General features: G+C 36.7%; 1 protein-coding gene across 22 annotated transcripts in view; it reads left to right on the forward strand.

Annotated features, from left to right (window-relative positions):
* The window catches only part of MEF2C (myocyte enhancer factor 2C), a 181,320-nt gene that overhangs the window by 9,803 nt on the left and 152,701 nt on the right, over positions 1-18,816 (forward strand). For 14 of the 22 annotated variants that reach the window (XM_032277103.1, XM_032278601.1, XM_032278256.1 and 11 more), the window contains exon 1: positions 10,100-10,611. The gene's annotated coding sequence lies outside the window, so the exon portion shown is untranslated. Of the gene's footprint in view, positions 1-4,159; positions 4,480-5,970; positions 6,068-8,762; positions 9,074-10,099; positions 10,612-18,816 lie in introns of those variants that run through there. The other 8 variants (XM_032278427.1, XM_032277247.1, XM_032277232.1 and 5 more) reach the window with 5 other exon arrangements.

Below are 18,816 nucleotides of genomic sequence, written 5' to 3' on the forward strand. Positions count from 1 at the left end.
TGAAAAGAATGACATGCATTTAGATATGTATCTCTGAAATATTTTCTGGTGGGACAAAATATCAATTATATTATCCCTATAAGTGAGCAAATATTATGAATACAAGGAAGTAGTATAGCATCATAGCTAAGGGTAGAGTATTGGAAACAAACATATTGGTTTTATGTCCTTTGGCACTTATGAGCTGTGTGACCCTGGGCAGGTCATGTCAGCCCTCATAGCTTTAGTTTGTAAAATCTTTAAAATGGGGACAAGTACATGTCTAAAAGGTTGTTCTTTGAATAAAATGAATTAAAGTTTATAAAGCAATTGATACAGTCTGACAAATAGTCTGTGGCCATTAAATGTTAGGTACTTTGAACATTCATTTCAACCCACATTCCAATAAGATCGTATTATTTTTACACATATACTCCAGATATCATTTTATTACGAATAAGAACATTACTGATTGAAAAGACTTAACTACAAATTAAGTATAAATAAATAAATAAAAGTCAAAAAATAAAGAAAGAAAAAAATTACCCAGAAAGAGAGAACAAGGTACATTTGCCATGCAGCAGCTTTATTCCCTCTTTTCTAAACTTCTTTGTCTTAACTCGGGGTCTTCACTTACTAACTAGTGTTAGCATGAATATCAGATATAAATCTTTATTGACATTCTCTAAGTCTGTTTCTTTCTGTAATACATACTTTTATCAGTCATGAAATCAGTAGGAATTTTGATGACTTCCTATGAATCTATGAGACTTTATTCAAACCAAAAATGCAAAATGACTATGCTTCTGTTTTTCAATACATGTTACAGTCCCTTAACACAGCTGTAGTGTTGATCATATGTCTAAGAGAACTACTCCTAGGTCCTCTTGAACAGAATTCTCCATTAGGCATTCTGTGGGCTACCCCTTCCCAGCAGGCTTATGCCCAGCCCAGTTGCCATAGATGGCCATCAGACATTTGGAATGACATCAGGAGACAATCTGAGCAGACTCTGCCCTAAAGAATTCAAGCTAGCAGGAGACTGAAGATATCAATGTCATCTTGGCTGACAACAGCATTCCAAAGGTCAACCAGGGTGAAAACAGGATAAACTCGGAGTTTCCAGTGCCTTTTCAGCAACCAAGTAGCTAACAAGTATAATAAAGCATCTCTTAAGAAAAAAAAAAATCCTAGAGGCACGATGTCAGTGAAAGGGAAATAAGGGAGCCTGTACCCTTAAGTAATGGTATTTTAGGACATAAGAAATTTCTACCTCTTCAAAGGTAAATCTCATCCTGAACCAATGCCCACCTCTCTGATGACCCACTTCTTTCTGCTGTTATAACCCCAGAATAGGTGAATAAGAAATTTAATAGTATTTGCATTAGATTAAGAATGGCTAACTTTTACTGCAGTTTATCACTTTCCCAGCCCTGTGCTTTATACCAAATGGTTCATTTAACCCTTATAACAAAGTGTTGAGGGTAGCACATTTTGTTCCACATTTTCAAATGGGGAAACTGAGACACAGAGAGTTTTCTTAAAACATATGCATAATCATACAGTTACCATGTGATACACCCAACTGGCTTTTGGCAACACAGCCTCTTCCAAGTCAAACCAGCCTTCTCAATAGTCAGCCATGGAAAAGCTGAGGACTTCTACCATGTCTACAAGCATTTGAAGAAGTGAAACATTTTCCCTATACTGGATTTCAGGGAGAATAGGAAGAATGGTGAACCACATGCAAATGGTAAATTCAGAGGAGGAATAAAGACAGTAATTTAAATATAAACGTAAATCTATACTTTTAAAGGAATGTATTGTTATTAATTTAAAATTATTTAATATTCATAAGTACTCTTATTTAAACACTTTGGGGATCCTTCACTAAGGGTTAAGTTAAAAGGTAATTGCCATAAAAGAGCAGAATTAATACCAACAGTTCACTCTTAATTAACAATAAGAAATATAGACGACAAACATGACATAAAAACAAAACAAAACCAAAAGACAAAATAAAACAAGAAAACTTATGCTTTGTCTAAATCTTCATGATGTATTCCGTTGCCTCATATGTTTCAGATAGTGTAATTTATAATAAAGTTTTGTTCATTATTAACATTTCTGAGCCAACTCCATCCTAGGTATATCATAATCAACTTATCTGATATCTTTATCAAATTTGAGAAAGATTATGCTTTGCTAACAATTTTCACCTTACATAAAACCTTTCCTCCCTGACCTTAAGAATGTTTTTCAGCTCTTTAAGAGGACAATCCCATTTCCTCGGAATTTTTAATAGAATTAAGCACAATGTTATCCCAATCAGCCTCTTAGAAAAGGCATTGTATGACTCTATGACACTACCAATGCTACATTTTTAGTTTGGGAGATGGTATTATTCCCCACGCTCCGTATTCTTTATTAAGTGGAATTTCCTCCTGGAGGAATACGTAGCAGTATTTTTTCTTGTAAAAGGGTACTCTTGCCTACAATTTTCGGTCAGGCTGCCTTTCTACAATGTGAATTTGCCTAGCAAGATGTCCTGCTCTGGCCCGAAGTATACTGGACCCTGTTAGGGGACCCTGTCTTCTTTCCAAATGAATGGCATGACTTTGGGGGCCATCGTTTAACATCTCTGGGCCCAATTTCTCTTGCCTGTAAAAAAATTAGGTGCTTGGGTGAGGTGTTCCCCAAGGTCTCTTTCAGCATAAAATACTGAAATTCTAACTTTAAAGCTTCTCACACTAGTGCCAAGTAACGGAAACTCCAAGAGTGTCCTAAAATTTGGTTATCAGTCATAACGTAATTTATTTATTTTTTTAACCAGCATTCATTTTAAACTCTATAGCAGCACTCTCCAGTAGAACTTTATGCAATGATGGGAACGTTCGACTTGTCGCTGTCCAATAAGGTAGCCACTAGCCACATGTGGCTATTGAGCACTTAAATCATGGTTAGTGGAACTAAGGGACTGAATTTCTTATTTTTATTTTATCTTATTTTAACTCATTTAAATATAGCCACAAGCGGCTAGTGGCTACCATCTTGGTAGCCGCTAAGTGCTTAAAGAACATGATAACATAAACGTTTTTACACCTTTGATATAATTGAGTACTCCACAATGCCTTTGGAACATCGATCTTTCCACCATGCTTGGTGCCTTGGAACAGCTCCCCAGACAAATCAAAGAAAGCACAGACATCTGCATTTCGTGACAGCGTTTTTGCAAGAGATCCCAGCACCTTTCCCCTGTGTTAACAAATAAAGGGGGTACAAGGAGAAAGGAAGTTTTCCGTTTTGTCTTTAGAGTGTGTGTTTTATCCTGAATACGCTACTTCTTGCTCTACCTTGTGGCCTTTTCCTAGCCAAAACTCACACACGAGTTAGCTTAATAGAGCTAGGAGTTGGCTTTTTTTTTTTTATTTTATTTTATTTTTAAATAATTCCTTAGATGCTGAGAACTCAGACTATAAAATCCAGTTTGGGGCCCGTGCTCTTTCCTATTGGTCTGTCAGGTGAAAAACGGCTGGCCAGAGCCGGACAGGGGCGGCGGCTAGACCTGCAGAGCCCCTCTTGCTCTCGCAGGCTTGCAAAATGGTTGGAGCGTTTCGGGCAGCCTGCGTCACCAGACGCGGACCGTGTGCCAGCGCTTTGTGCACTGTTAATGGGTGGGTTCATTTTACTGGGCCCTTGCATTTTCGTGGGTCGCTCGGAGCCCATCCCCAGCTCTTTGGGATCGCCTTTCTTTATTCCAGGATCCCAAAAGCAGACCAGCAGGACAACTACCCCGGCACTGTCACCGCCCGTTTCCACAGTCCACCCACAGCCGTTGCGCCTTCCTCCATTCCCCAGGGCCCACCACGCACCTTCTTTACCAACAAACCACCGGACGCTTTTCCCCCAGCCATAAAGTCGCCAACCCCCAACTAAATACAAGTCGGCACACCCCCTTTCTTCCCCACGCGAAACCAGCGTGGCCGCCCCCTCGTCGCACCCAGGTCCAGCAGGTCCCCAGGAGGGCCCCGAGCCTGCCTGCTGCTCGCCCGTGGCGCACGCACGTGGCGCACTCACCCCCTACTAGCAGCCTCCGAGCTCTAGAAACACTCCAAGGAAGGAACCCCCGCCCCTTCAGCTCCTTCGGCCCGGGAGAAAAGTGGGTGGGGGGAAGTAGAGACGGGCTGAGAAAAGAGTAGATAGGTGATGAGAGCAGTGTTGGAGGGGAGGATCGGCAATAATTGGATGGCGTTGCGGCTGTTGCGCCTCTGCTGAACGCCCAGCCAGCGCGGATTCACTTTTCACACAAATCAACCGGAGGGATTGTTGCTGCCTGCAATCAATAACTCAGCCGAGTGAGTTGCTGAAACCAGGGGCGTCCCTCGTCTGGATCTTTGAGAGCCGCCCGGATTGAGTCCCAGCGCTCTGCTTTCCAAACAAAGAAGTGGGCACCAAAACACAGGACGAGATTTTTAACCCCCACTTCCACCCCGTCCCTGGGTAAAGATTTTTTTTTAATGAAAAAGCACACACATAGTAAGGTATCTAAAAGAAGCAGTTAAAAGGGGAAGTGTGAAAATCCATTCCTTAAATTGACAGTTTCTGTGATATTTCAAGAAATGGGATAGAATCAATGTTACGATGAACAACATTTAACAATTTTGTAAGTAAAGGTAAAGTCGCATTAAATTTAGTCATGCATGTGGGTATTTCTGAATCAGTCACACACTTGCAAGCAAATTACTGATCAACCCTTATTTGGACATCCTGATTACAGGAAAAGGAAGAAATATATCATAATTTGTAGTGACATTTAAAAAAAAAAAGATGCACAGCCTTACCTTACCCTTCAGTTGTTATTTTATGAAGATTTCATTTCTGTGAGGTAATAGGCCCTGGGAGATGTGTATTATGATTCTCACTTAATAGACTGTAAAATGAAGCACAATTGGAAAAAGAGAATTCACCAGATCGATTGGTAGTGACTACAAGACCAAGTTTGGCCTCACTCACTGTGGGCCTGAGCCTAAAAGACTAAACTCAACTAACACATGTAAAGTAAAACTGGCCAAAATTCTTCATTTCTCTTTGACTCTGAAGCAACTTAAAATAAAAATAAACCTCAGAGAAGTCAACCCAAATATGGACGCTTTATAAGTGATTCTTCACTATGAAAAGTCCTCCTTCTATTACAAATGGGAAAATAAGATATTTACCAACCTGGTCTGATATGTCTCAAGGCTGGTTCTCTTTCTGGGACTAGTCTCAGTCCGAACCCAAGGAAAGGTTCATTTGTGTGCACAAAGTCATGGAAAGCTAGGCTAAAACAGAAATCAGAACACAGGAGCATTTGTCTCTGCTCAGTACAGTTAAACACTGCTTGGAAGAATAAGGTATTACTGGTAATAGAATTTATAAACTGTATTGAATACACATCACTAATCCCAAAGTATTATAAACTGTATTGAATACACATCACTAATCCCAAAGTATTTAAAATTGGCCTTTAGGCAATGCATAAAATAAGCCCTTTCAGCATCCTCAAGTGCATTGCAAACATTTCCCAATTTTACAAATTGTGTTAGCTTGGGATATAATGGATTTGACTTTCTTCTGTAATTCTCTCTCAGATATAAAACTGAAGGTACAGAAATAAAGATAAATATAGAATCCTTAGGTATGTGTAAACCATGTCTTGAAATAACAAATTCTTTGTATATTGCAAATTCTCAATCACAAACAGTTCATATGTTGTATATTCTGCTTGGGTTAATGCTGCACCTAGTGAGTTTTTGAAATTTAGATATTTCGCACTATTTATATTAAAGATCATTATCACAATTAATGACAATTTCAATTATATTCAAAACACTTTAATATCAGAATATTGTTACTTCAGATTAGAAGTTTCAGAAATAAATCTATTTGAAAGTACTTTCATATCAGCACTGACAAAATACTATATACTTTTTTGCACTTCCACATTTTCAGGTGCCAAAGAAGAGTTGCAAACTGTGAAGTAACTTCTATGAAGAGATGAAATAGAGAACGGAAGGCAAATGAGTGTGGCAGTAAAGAAGTGTATGTGGTAAGTGCTCACATTTGTTTTATCATTTACCATAAAGGTAAAACTGCCAGACTCCTTGACCTTAGGTATTGCAGCATAGATGTGTGTAACAGTAATAAAGAGTTTAATGACCACTATACACTTTATAAGCAATGACACACAATTTTGCTTAAAGATCACGTCACCTTTCAGGGCCTACTTTTGCAAGTACTATATCTTATACAATTATTCTGATTCATGGGAAGTCTTGTATGTCATCAATACTGTAACTAGACAAAGATTAAAATATGTAATGCAATTGGAATTTGTGTCTTACTACTTTTTAGATTTTTCTAAACTACCATGTTCACTTATCATGTTTGTGTTAAAAGTATTCTGGCTGAGGAACAAATACTATACAGTTGAATAATCTTAAGGGGTAGATTAAGCTATAGCCTTTCTTCATCTCAGGGTGGGTTGCTGTGGCAACCGCCCCAGTTCACTTTAAAATAATTTTTTAAAGCTCACTTCAAGAGCTACACCCAGCGTGGGCCAGGCTTAAAAGCAGGCAGACCCAGTGCACAGGGCTTTAGTGGACTGCTGCTTTAATGTGGGGAAGTAGTGAAGAGAGGAGGATGGAGTAAGATGGTATGCAGCTCTGAACAGAAATTGCAATATTAGCTTTTCCTGGAGTTAAAATCCCGAGGAGCATGCTCTCTGTAACTTCTATGGCACTTTAATTAAATATATTGCTACACATAATTCTTTTGAGGAAAAAACAAGTGACTGTATATTTACATTCACAATAAAACATTTATTACTTAATGAAGGAAATATTTGGGATTAGAAAAAAAGCTGGTCCAATAGTACATCAATCCCAGACATAATTTTCTTTGAAAGGAATTGTAACCTATTATTTCACTAGATAGACCTTACCTTGCAATTGGTTTAAACGGTAGAAACATTTTCTGTTTACCAATCATAGAACTAGAATAGGTTAGAGAGCTCATTTAACACATAAGCGAACTGAAGCCTAGAAAGAACGAATTCCTTAGTATGGCAAAAATTTTGAATTAAATAGAGAATCCAGGTCTCCTGAAACTTAGTACAAGCTCCTCCCTGCATGAGAAAATAGTCCGATCCTAAGTACCATTAGATGGCAAGGATCAGGATGATTTTAGTTTAAAAAAAAAAAAAAAAAAAAAACTAAAACTAAAACAAAACAAAAGTTCAGAAGTATTTAAAGAATACAAAGCACACTCTGGATTAACTACTTTGTGGATTACTCATGAATAATTTTAAATCTCAGGTGATTTTCTATTGTATATTTCTTCATACCTTTTCTCTTCTGCTTCAACTATAAAGGCTCATGGGAAGAAAACTAATGGTAATATCAACTTAGGTCACACATAATTAAGAAGCTAAATCTGCTAAGGGGAAAATCCTATATTTTAAAAAGCCAACTGTGATACTTTCCAGATCCAAATTATTTTCAAATTATCCAGTGTGGGGTTATACTTATTTTTGAATGCTTGCACTATCATTGAAAATTATGAGTTTGTTAAGTTTATCATTAAATATTTATTTAAAATATGAAAAGATAATATAATTTCCTTTTGAAAGGAAACAAATCTAAAACTGAAATGCACTGTGGTAAATAGAAATACCCTCTATAATTCATCAAAAATAGCATGGCTGAAATTCATGCATTGGCTATGTGTTTGCTCATGTCAAATAGACAGCTATAATTCACTGCGTTAATTTTAGGTATCATGGCAATAAATTTAGATGATCCTTCAAATGCTTTGCTTTTTCAGGACCTTTGTGAATCTTGAAGAAAATTAATTTTATTTTTACCACCATATATAGACAAATCTTAGTATTCCAAATATCTTTGCCCTTTAAATTTTTGGATTTTCAGAGAAGTTGTACTTTGAATGGAAACTGAGACAGAGGCACTCTGCCATATTATTAAAATGAATTCATGGTAATGGCAAACTCACCATTTGAAAAACAAACTGGCAAACAAAATACATGGTAGATGCTTATCTGCAAGAAATACTACTATTTCAGATGGGTTTTGCTTTGTGACAGTTTGTGATGCATTCCTATAATAAAAGGGAGGGAATCGTTTTAGCTGTGCTGATAGTCACAATGATGAGCTGGAAGCTTGGAGATTGTTCAGATCTAGTTGTACTTGCCTATAAAATCAACCTTCCCCTTGTGAAGCCTTGGGACCGTTGCCTAAATGTTGAGCCCACTCTTCCAAGGAAAGGTACTGACATCAAATACTCCTACATCGAAGCAGGAGGCTTTTTGAACCATACTGTCCTCATACATAAAAATAGTCGTCTGAAGGCATATTGCTGAACTTTACAGGAAATACAACTAGTCATTGGGTTAAACACAGTGCGAAAGGGAATTTTCTAAAGTGAGGAAATATCTTCAGTTAGCTAGATGTTTCAATATATTGGTATTGTCTACGCTCATACATTCCATGTTCTATGAATTTTCTCTTCTTGTTTTCACAATATTTTTTAAAATTAATTTGATTTAAACATTTTATGTAATCTGTAATTCTACTGGCATGCAATCCTGTCTTTTCGTGATTCTATACTAGTTGATGTATTTTTATCTTTGACTTTATTGGGCGTGGTATACATTAATAGTTGGTTAGGGCGGGAGGTGCCAATCTCTAGTAGCCTTTCCTAAATATTAAAACCTATTTTTTGGTAAGGAAAAGTGTTTAGCATGCTTTAACCTTAACGTAAGTATCCTCCCTTATCAGTCTCTATTTCTGCTTCCTGTGCAGCTGAAACTCTTCAGGATAAGTGAAGTCATCAGCTATCGGCTAGGGTAGCCTAATGCATTTGGGAAGTTGGTTTGGTTTACATGTTAATGACCTGGATGAAGTCCAGTAAGGTGTGGAAGAGATAGAGTGGGAGGAAGCGGGGGGAGGATCTCCGAGGAAGCTGCTGCCTCGGTAAATATTTCCAAACTGATTAGAAAGTTCATGGCCCCGCGATGAAGTCGAGATCTCAAATACCGGTAATTATTTTATTATTTCGTACATTACTAGCATTAGAGAAACCTTTCGGCTCGCTGTCTAGCGCTCCAGCCTCTCAGGGTGAAAACCGCGACTTCTGGGTGTGCAGGAAAAGCACGCTGGAATCGAGTGCTGCAGACATCCTGGACCGTGGCTTTTACGCGTGAGTAACGGAGGAGCGCACCGACCGGTGGAAGAGAGAAGTGGCTAACGCGTGTCCAAAAGGGGGAAAAGTCACAAGAGCAACTATTAGGGTCGCGCTCCTATTGGTCAGAGGAAAGATCCCGACTTTAGAAGGACTTTCCTGCTGGCAGGCTCGCAGCGTCCCCCGGGAGCGAGCGCGCGGCAGCGGGAGACGAGGTTCTCTCCGAGCGTCCTCCGCAGAGGCGCCGGGAGAGGAGCAGGGAGCCGCTGCTCGCCGTGTTGTCTTCATTTCGTGCAATAAAGAATTGTCATTAGGTTTGCGTATAGCATGTGCTATTACCCCACCGTAAAACTAAAATTAGCAAAATGTCAGGAATGGAAAGATTGATTCACCAAGATGCAATTATCATTTAAAAGTGCTTGATTGAGGTACTGATGTTCAGTGATTTATTCTGCATACCATATACATAATTAAAGTAGTGTAGTGGAGTAATTTATCAATCTAGTTGAGACTGGAGGGGTGAGGAGGGAGCTGCTGTATGTTTGTTTTATTAAAATGCTCCGAGGTCTAGTCCCGCCCCCCTTTTGCAAGAGTGAAACTGATGATTTCTCCAGCTCGCGAGGAGAGAGTCAACGGTTTGGGATTGTGGGGGAGAGAGAGAGTCGGAGAGAAAAAGGCAGCGCGAAGCAAAGGCAAGGACAAAATTAAATAAAGGGGGAAAAAAAGGAGGCAAAAGACACTTCATCGGACGTGCTGCTTAGAACCCCAACCCTGCGTGCTCCGTCTTCCCTGCCACCCCCGCCTCCCCCCCCCGTATCCTTCCCACCCCCCCCCCCCCCCCCCCCCCAGTCTTTTTTACGCGATGTTTCAAACGCTGTGAGCTGTTCTCCTTTTCCCATTCGTCTTCTGTCACTTCCTTCCTGGACGCAGTTTTCTGGACGAGTCTGGTTACTTTTAATCCGACCGGCCGCTGAGAGCCACTTTCTCCTCCTCCTCCTCCTCCTCCTCTTCCTCCTCCTCTTCCTCCTCCTTCTTCCTCCTCCTCCTCCTCCTCTTCGGAGCGGCCTTGGCGCGCGCGAATGCGCGGCCCCGCGCCCCCCCCTCGCGCGCGCTCCTCTCGCGCGCGCACACACGCACACATCGTCTCCAGCTCTCCGCTCGCTCTGCTCGCAGTCACAGACACTTGAGCACACGCGTACACCCAGACATCTTCGGGCTGCTATTGGATTGACTTTGAAGGTTCTGTGTGGGTCGCCGTGGCTGCATGTTTGAATCAGGTGGAGAAGCACTTCAACGCTGGACGAAGTAAAGATTATTGTTTTTTTTTTTTCTCTTTCTCTCTCTCTTAAGAAAGGAAAATATCCCAAGGACTAATCTGATCGGGTCTTCCTTCATGTAAGTACCCCTGACATTTCTCGAGGAAATAGAAAACCCTGGTATTGTCTCTAAAATCTGCATCAATATATTCCATGGCACTGTGTCTATCTATCCCTGTGCCTTTTTTTTTGAAGGCTGAAGTTGAGGCTCGTTGTGCATTCTTTTCGTTAAATTCCATGATTTCCTTGTTTGTTGCTAAAAGTAACTTTTTAGATAGTCGTATCGGTTTGCCGTCAGCTATTGAAATCACTCCTGACTCGTTCCTGTCACACCAGTGTGTTTAAAGTTTCATGAAGTTAGTTCACGTCATTAGCATGTTTGATATGGTGGAGCGTGTGGAGCCTGGTGGATTTTAATATTTCACAGCATGTTCTGTGACCTTGAAGTAGATGTCTTAAGATTTATCAGTTAGTTCACTGTGGAAAGATGCTCCCATGAGTCCCCCCAAAGACACTGATTTGCCCTGGGTTATGCTTCTGAGCCACTAATTCTTGGGATTAGTTTGAGCTAAAGCATGGCTGTCAGAGTATACCTTTGTGCATTTCCTTCCTTCACCAAAGTGCTGGCTTGACAGAGGGCTTCTTAATTGGTGTGGACAAAAAGTAATATCCCTGCCATGGTAGTCTACACATTTCACAATTCACGTTCGATTTCAGCATATGGATTGCTGTTCAGGTCAAGTCAAATATATAGCTGTTTAAAAGCAAGCAAGGTTAAGTCACTTAAATTGCCTTCTCTTTGGACTTGGAATGAAAGTTACCAAACTCAGTAATGAAGTTTGGCACAAAGGAAGTATATATAGATGCAGCACATTGTTTATTGTATTGTTAAAGATTATGCAAGTATTTAAATTTAATGCTAATGTTATCTCCTTCCCTGAACATGGCTATTGATTTTTAAAGGAAATTTTATATATGAATCATTTCTGGCTATTCAAAGTCCAGTAGTTATCATTCTTTGGGGAAAGCCTTTTTTTTTTTTTTTTTTTTTTTTTACATTATAGGAATGCCTGTCTTTTGTATAAAATACTTTATATGTAAATGCCGACAGTATAATAAGTAGAATTGGGCTCTCTGCCAGTTCCTTAACCGGTCCTCAGTGGAGAATTGCTTTGACACAAAGTGCGTTTTACTATTGTGAATCTGAAACTAACTCTAATAGTAACTGTCTTATGAAATACTTGGTGACTGCATATATTTTCTGAGTGCTATAAAGGAAACTCCAGCCACCTCATTATACCAGTCCAAAAAAAAAAAAAAAGTGACCAGCCTACTTTTCACTGGCACCTTGCAATGGAATTGTGGTTGCAGAGTAAAGATGTTTATGTGGAGTATAATAACTCCAATCCCTAGAGACTTGGTAGGATGTGGAAATGTGACCACCTGTGAACCCCATTTAACCTCGTATTCCATACCAATTTTAGCTTTAAATAGATCAACAATCTCTAATTTGAAACTAAAACATCTTATTTAATTTTAAAAAAATAATGTCAATTTTGTAGTCTTTAAAAAATATGTACCAATATGGTATAAGCAGTATTTTTGTTTCTCCATCAGTTTCAATTAATGATAATGCAGTTAATAAGCCATATTATTGTCTTCCAGTGTTTGTATGAAATTATTTAAGTTAAAAGAAGTAGTTCTAAAGCAAGATTGAGAACTTGATAGGTAAAATGAGATGTCCCTATCTAACATCCTATTTCAAGAGGAAAGAAATATTTTAAATCAAGTATCTCATTCTATTTGTAGAAAAGTACATTTAGCTATGTAGTCAACTGCTAACTCAATTCTAAAAGTTTTCACCAAAACAGTCTTTAAACATAACATTTGCTTAAAATTTGGTTCTCCCGTCAAGGAGACAGTAGGCGGCTGTTATTTTTACTTCAGGTTTTACTAAATTTTATAAAACTCTACTATTTTTATTAATATAATTCACACAGCTTTGGAATGTTTGACATGTTTTTCATACTTCGTAAGAAAGATAGCATTTTACTTCATTCATTAATTACACTATTTGCATCCTGATTGCTGTGCATGTGGAATATATTGAAATATAATATTAAAGTGTAAGTTTTATTAAATGTTAACTTGTTTTTTATTTCAATAACAAATGAGTACTTTATAATAAAACAGTTTTTCACCTTTTCTGACCTATTCATATTTTAAAAGTGTGCAATCACAGATATTAACTTTTCAAGATAGAAGCACATTAACACTAGACAACTCCATAAAACTTAGATAACAAGAGGCACCTTGCCTTTTGTCTTTTTTGTAAACATGTTCATTTTGCACAATTTGGGGGAAATGATACCTGAAATATTTTCCTTGGCCCTAACTTTACTGAATCAATAAATTGCATAACACTGCAAATGTATCTTTCTCATAAATAATTTATTGTATTTAAACTTCTTTTATAAAGAACAGCACTGAGTAATTCCTTAGCATATGTTAACATTATCTTTAAAAACTTTCTTCTGTTTATTGTAGTATTTTTTGTGGTTTTATTTCTCAACTCTAAAGTGTGGTATAATTTGAGTCCATGAAATCTCAGAAAGTGACAAAAATGGGGAAATAGCTGTGCAGCAATACTTGTGCTACATAACAACAAAGACATAGTTATTAAAGAGAACTCTGGTTTTGAGGACATGATTCAAAGCAACATAGAAGAATTTAATATGCAATTAATGGGCACAGGGTGGACAGTTAAGAGATTATTAATAAAGTTTTACTTCTTATTTCAAAAGCACATCCTCTGAGAAAATACCAGACAAATTAAAATCTAAAACTTATCAAAATACACATATTCATTCTGTGCTAATATGGTGATTGCCTGGACATGATGGAAGGATTTAATCACTGATGTTCCATCAGTATGCTGCTTGTGGAAAGATAGGTGATTACGACCCCCGTCGATAACACTGTACCTTAATCTCATAGACGGGTGGACTGTGTTGCACTTAGTAAAGCTTGACTGTTCACCGAGATCTGTCATCTTTAGGAAATCAAACCAGATTACAGAGGTGATTCACGAAACCAGGAGCGACAGCAGAGTCTATGCACCTTATAAAAGGCAGATTACACAGTTCACATGTTATTTTGATAGGGCAAAGATAAAAGCTGATTGTTGAGGAATGGCAAGACACTCCAATTTCAAATGATTGCTAGATAAGTACACTTCGACCCTGTTGCTTCATAATTATGAACCATTCAAACAATGGAAAACTCCATTTTCAAATGACAGGCTTTCAATAGTGAAGTAAGAGAAAACATGTCCTTTTCATGTATGCCTTCATTGTTTTAAATTTTAAGTTCCATCATTTCTTTATGAACAGACATCAAATTGTCTGCTTACATGAAGCAGGTATTATAAGGCTTAAATGCATTAGACATTTTCAGAGGCGTTGTAAAGAGCACAAAACAGAATTTGCCAGAAGTAAAACATACACTCATGTTATTGAGTAATTCAGCAGAAAATGCATAATAGTCAATATCCATTATGATACTCTGTTACCAAATATATTCTACATAAAAATGTGTAATTACATAGTTATGAATCCGTACATCTGAAATATATCTTGATAAAAATTTGTTGGTCAAATTATATGTGTGTATATATATATATATATATATATATTTCGTGAATGTTATATCAAAATTATTCTTTACAACAGAATATGATGTTTTGAGAGTTTATTTCAGAAAATAAAGTTTTGGTTTGCATAGCAACATTTTGAAAATCTTAACTTCTTACACACCCAACTTTACAGTGATTTCTTGCTTCTTCTAAAATTGAAGTCCTTTTTTACCCAACTGATGCCTCCTAGTGTTTCACACAATAAAACACTAATGAGTCACCCATAAATGTAAACATTGCATTTTCATTGCCTACATCTTCTGGATACATAAAATTAATATTTATGTATTTAATTTTCTGTGCATTATTATAATAAGATAGAAAATTTTAGTGAATGAGATGTTTCATCTGAGTGGATTTGTGGCACACGCTTGCGGGTTATCTTTGACCATAACAGTATCTTACTAAGTTTTAATAAGTTTATTATCTTCAGTTCCAGTTATATATTCACTCTTGATATTCACTCTTATTTCAAATGAGAAACATAGGCAAATAACAAAGCTTCCATTTTGTAGGCCTTGAAATTATATAGTTGAGTTCATTTTGAAATGCCTGATAAACAAATTGCACAAGGACTATCCATTTCAATTAAACACTAAAATATCTTAAAAGAGATATATTTTTTTTGCCTGCTGTGTCTTTACACTTGCAAATTTCTATGTAAAAGTGGAATAAATAAAAAGAATATTTAGAAAAGATAAAATTAAAGATGAATGCAAAATTATAAATGTGGAGTATATTACTTTATTAGAAAATAACAACAAAGAAAAACTTGCCTTGGAAGGAAATATATTATTCTACATAATGGGAAGTCTTATTAGAGCATAATATCCAATGACCAGCAGCTTGCCTTAATGAGGTAGAAGTTAGTGGGTACCAACTTTGGTGTGAGTTTTCTGCCATTAGAATGATAAACGTGGAACTGTGAAATGTTAGCATGTTTGTGACTTCAAACAGCTCTGTGATTCTACTTCCTAAGTTTCTAAATATTTTTTCTATAATATACTTATGAAAGGAAGGGGTCATTCCTCTAATGGGTCTTATATTGAAAGACCCATGCCCTCAAAAACTTGTAACATTTATGGGCCTCTTCCTGAGGTGTCATACCACACACACGTACACAAAAACATTCACAAGTTTCTTCTACTAATACTTACAAACATTCTAAGCATCCAAGTGTAGACACTACATTGAACTTTATTTCTGTTATCTGTGTATGTGCCATTTAGTTCTCCTGACTCAAAATACGCAGCATATTAACAATATTTGACTATCACTTAAGGTTTTCTAATTTAGTCAATAATACAGTTCTATTACAATTGTTGGACACATTTCAAAGAATGTAAGGGGGTGTGTTCCTTTCGTTCAAGGAAGCAAACATGTAGAAAGGGGTGGACCTTTCCCACAAGAGCCACATTTCTTCCCTTGGAGAATTGAAGCAAATATGCAGTATGTAAGTGAATAGCAGCATGAGAAAGAAAAAATTTGCAATGATCTACTATATAGTTAGCAAAGAAAATTGTCAGCTATTTAAAGCAGCTCTTATTGACAACCTATCTTACACTGAATACTGAAAAAAAAAAGTCTATGAAAGTTCTGTAATTTCAGTATTTTTTAACTTTCATGCATGAAATAACTGTAAAGTACACTATAATAATTTTGGTCTTGCTCAAATCAAGAATTTAGTAGTAGCTATGTTACTTTACAGACAATACTGAGGCATAATGCTTTCAGGGTGCTGAAAGCATTCATTCCCTACCCCTCTCTTTTAAGAATATGAAGATAGCATTGATGTTCTTATGTTATTTTTGACCGTGTAAGAAAAATAATTAAAGAATGTTATATATGACAACAAATACCATTGTAAAAATAAGATTATAGAAAAGGCTATTCAATGTACTATTATCCCACATCTCCTTGATACTATTTTAATGTTTACTGCAAAAAGTCATATTCCTATTAAATATGGAAATTATGGGATACCTGGTATATAAATTCATGGTTTAGTTTCAGGTGATATAAGTAACATTTATTTATCGTCACCATAATTCATTTGCTGTACATTGTCATTTTATTGTACTAGTATATATATATTTCAATATATATTTTTAAAATACAGCCAATGTAAACAAAGCTCAAAGTACATGAAGAAAATCTTTTGAGTGCATTGAAAAGGAAATTGGTGACATTACAAGCAATAAAAACAGTAAAACTATTACAGGCAGATTTCATCAGGAATCATTACTCTTAAATAATGCAGACATTACAGAGACTTTATTAATTCTTAATGCTGTAAATTTGAAATGAATGGAGCAATGTTGTTCCTCCTGCAAGTGGTTGGGATTCATGTAGAATGACAGTGCAAGTCCTCAAGCAGTGATTTAAATTAAGTACACTAAACTTGTTTTTACAGACTGGAGGAACTAACTGATCTTTGAATTAGTCCCTTTTGAGAACCTGCTTTTTCCAAATAGCATCATGAGCGTGGTGCTCTGGTTTTCCTCTTGTATCTTGTTGCCATAGATAAGATGCACATGAAGAATTCATATAAATTACTGTCAGATACTATGGATCCCTAGCATATTGGATCAGAGAAGAGGTGGATATGGTCCTTCGATAGAATGTGAAGCGTTTTTTTTAAAAACAATCCCCGTCTTTTTTTCACACCTGTGATTCTTTCAGCAAGTTAGGATAGCAAGAGAATGTGCATCCTTCCCCAAAGCCCAAAGATAGGCAGCTTTGGCTTAAATATGCATATTTAATTTCAAAATTAGAAAATAGATTCATTAATATAAATACATTGAGACAAAGAAATTTGTCTGCTGCTTAATAAACACACGATTTATATTTTTTATCTTCTAATTGATTGTTGACCCTGAATAAGGTGGTCCAACCAAGGCTTATTATGGAAAACTGGCATTATTGCTAAATGTAACATGAGGGATTGGAATTTCTTTAAAGTAATTTTGAAGATGTGATTATTTAGCAGAAATATTCACTGGAGCATTTTACTTTGAGAAATTATGGTCACACAAGGAAGCCTTTATAGGACCGACTACCTAATTGCAGTCAAAGATCTCATGAATGAATGAACACACACGGAGAAGAACACACATTTTAAAAACATAGTGGTCCTATATTTTTTAAAATTTTTGCCACATTTTTTATATCTGAACAGAGTGTATGTGTCTAAGCAGATGTTTTAAGTTATATCCTTAATGTAGGTGAGTCTGTAAATGTACCATTTAACTTAAATGGCTTTGTGGGAAGGTAGTTTGAGGAGTTTAAAAAGGAAAAAGAAAACCTCCAGTTACTATAGTTTCAGCTCTTTCTTTTTTAAAAACAGTAATTATACTCAGGATAAAGAAAGAAAAATAAACTCTTTTAATTCTTTGTAACATCCACCGTTTTTCAGGTAGAGCTCTGGTGTATTTTTAATCCTGAATATGCAGGGCAGGTACTGGCAGCCGAGCTACAAAATGAGAACTTCCTGGCTGCAGACCAGATACAGTGCACAGTGCCACATCATAAACTTCCCCTCTTCTGTCTCGGAGTGATTTCAGCCCTAAGTAATGTCCTTTTTTCCCCCTGCATAGGCTAAGGAACAGAGGGCCTTCTTCCTGGGAAATAGCTTTGGGAAAGGAAAAGCATAATGTTTCCCTTCTTTAACTTGAAAATTCTGCCTCTTAAATCACTGAGACATTAACTGCAAAGTGGATTCAGTATGTTTCCTTTTTATTCCCATATAGCAGTTTAAAACAATAGGTGTGAGATAGAAAATGAGACCTCTTCCCCACCCCCTACCTCCAGCACACCCAAGCCCAATCAGATATCTGTACTTTTTGTTTCACAAAGAAAAATAGAAAGGTTTCTTTTCAATGAAGCCTGTGCATTATATTCCAGATATGTTAGATCATTTTTGTGATGCAAATTAGCATTGAGGTTTTTTGTACTTATCTCGGGAAATAGCAACGTTCCACCACAATGTGTGGTGCTGCAATAATTTTTATTGATAAACACCCACACTTTAAATGATTATTAGGTCAAGATACAGAGTACAAAGGGAGAAAATGTGAGCTTTTAGTTTTCAGATTTGGTTTATGCTTTTCATTTGAAAGGTACAGTATAAGTAATGTGTTTAATATCGTGCAAAATAAATAGACTTCTAAATATCTGCGTTAATAATACTTGTATCTGAAACTGTAGTCTAAAAACTTGTACTTCTCCTTAAAAAATAAAGTAAAAAAATGTAAGGAAGCAGGATTTAATTACCAGTTACATTTTCTACTGTAACCCATGTGATTTTTAAAAAATCCAATTAAAAAATAATTTCTAGCTGCCATGGCTCCTTTCAATCAGTAGAGTTCTCATTTGTATGAGGTGCAATCAGATTATTGCCAGCACACCTTTCTAAAACTAGCCTTCTCCTTTAGAAACGTATTAAATGACAGCCTTCAGGAGAAAGTGTTACCACTTAATAAATATTTGTTTTAATTTTATTTTTAAACTAAATTATTGATTTAACAATATATGAATAGCACATAAATGTTAGTTTAGTCGTTAATCCACTACACTAATTATTGCCTATAT

This window comes from Sapajus apella, unplaced genomic scaffold (assembly GCF_009761245.1).
Source record: "Sapajus apella isolate SASKATOON/1434 unplaced genomic scaffold, GSC_monkey_1.0 scaffold1, whole genome shotgun sequence".
In the NCBI taxonomy this organism is placed as follows: Eukaryota; Metazoa; Chordata; class Mammalia; order Primates; family Cebidae; genus Sapajus; species Sapajus apella.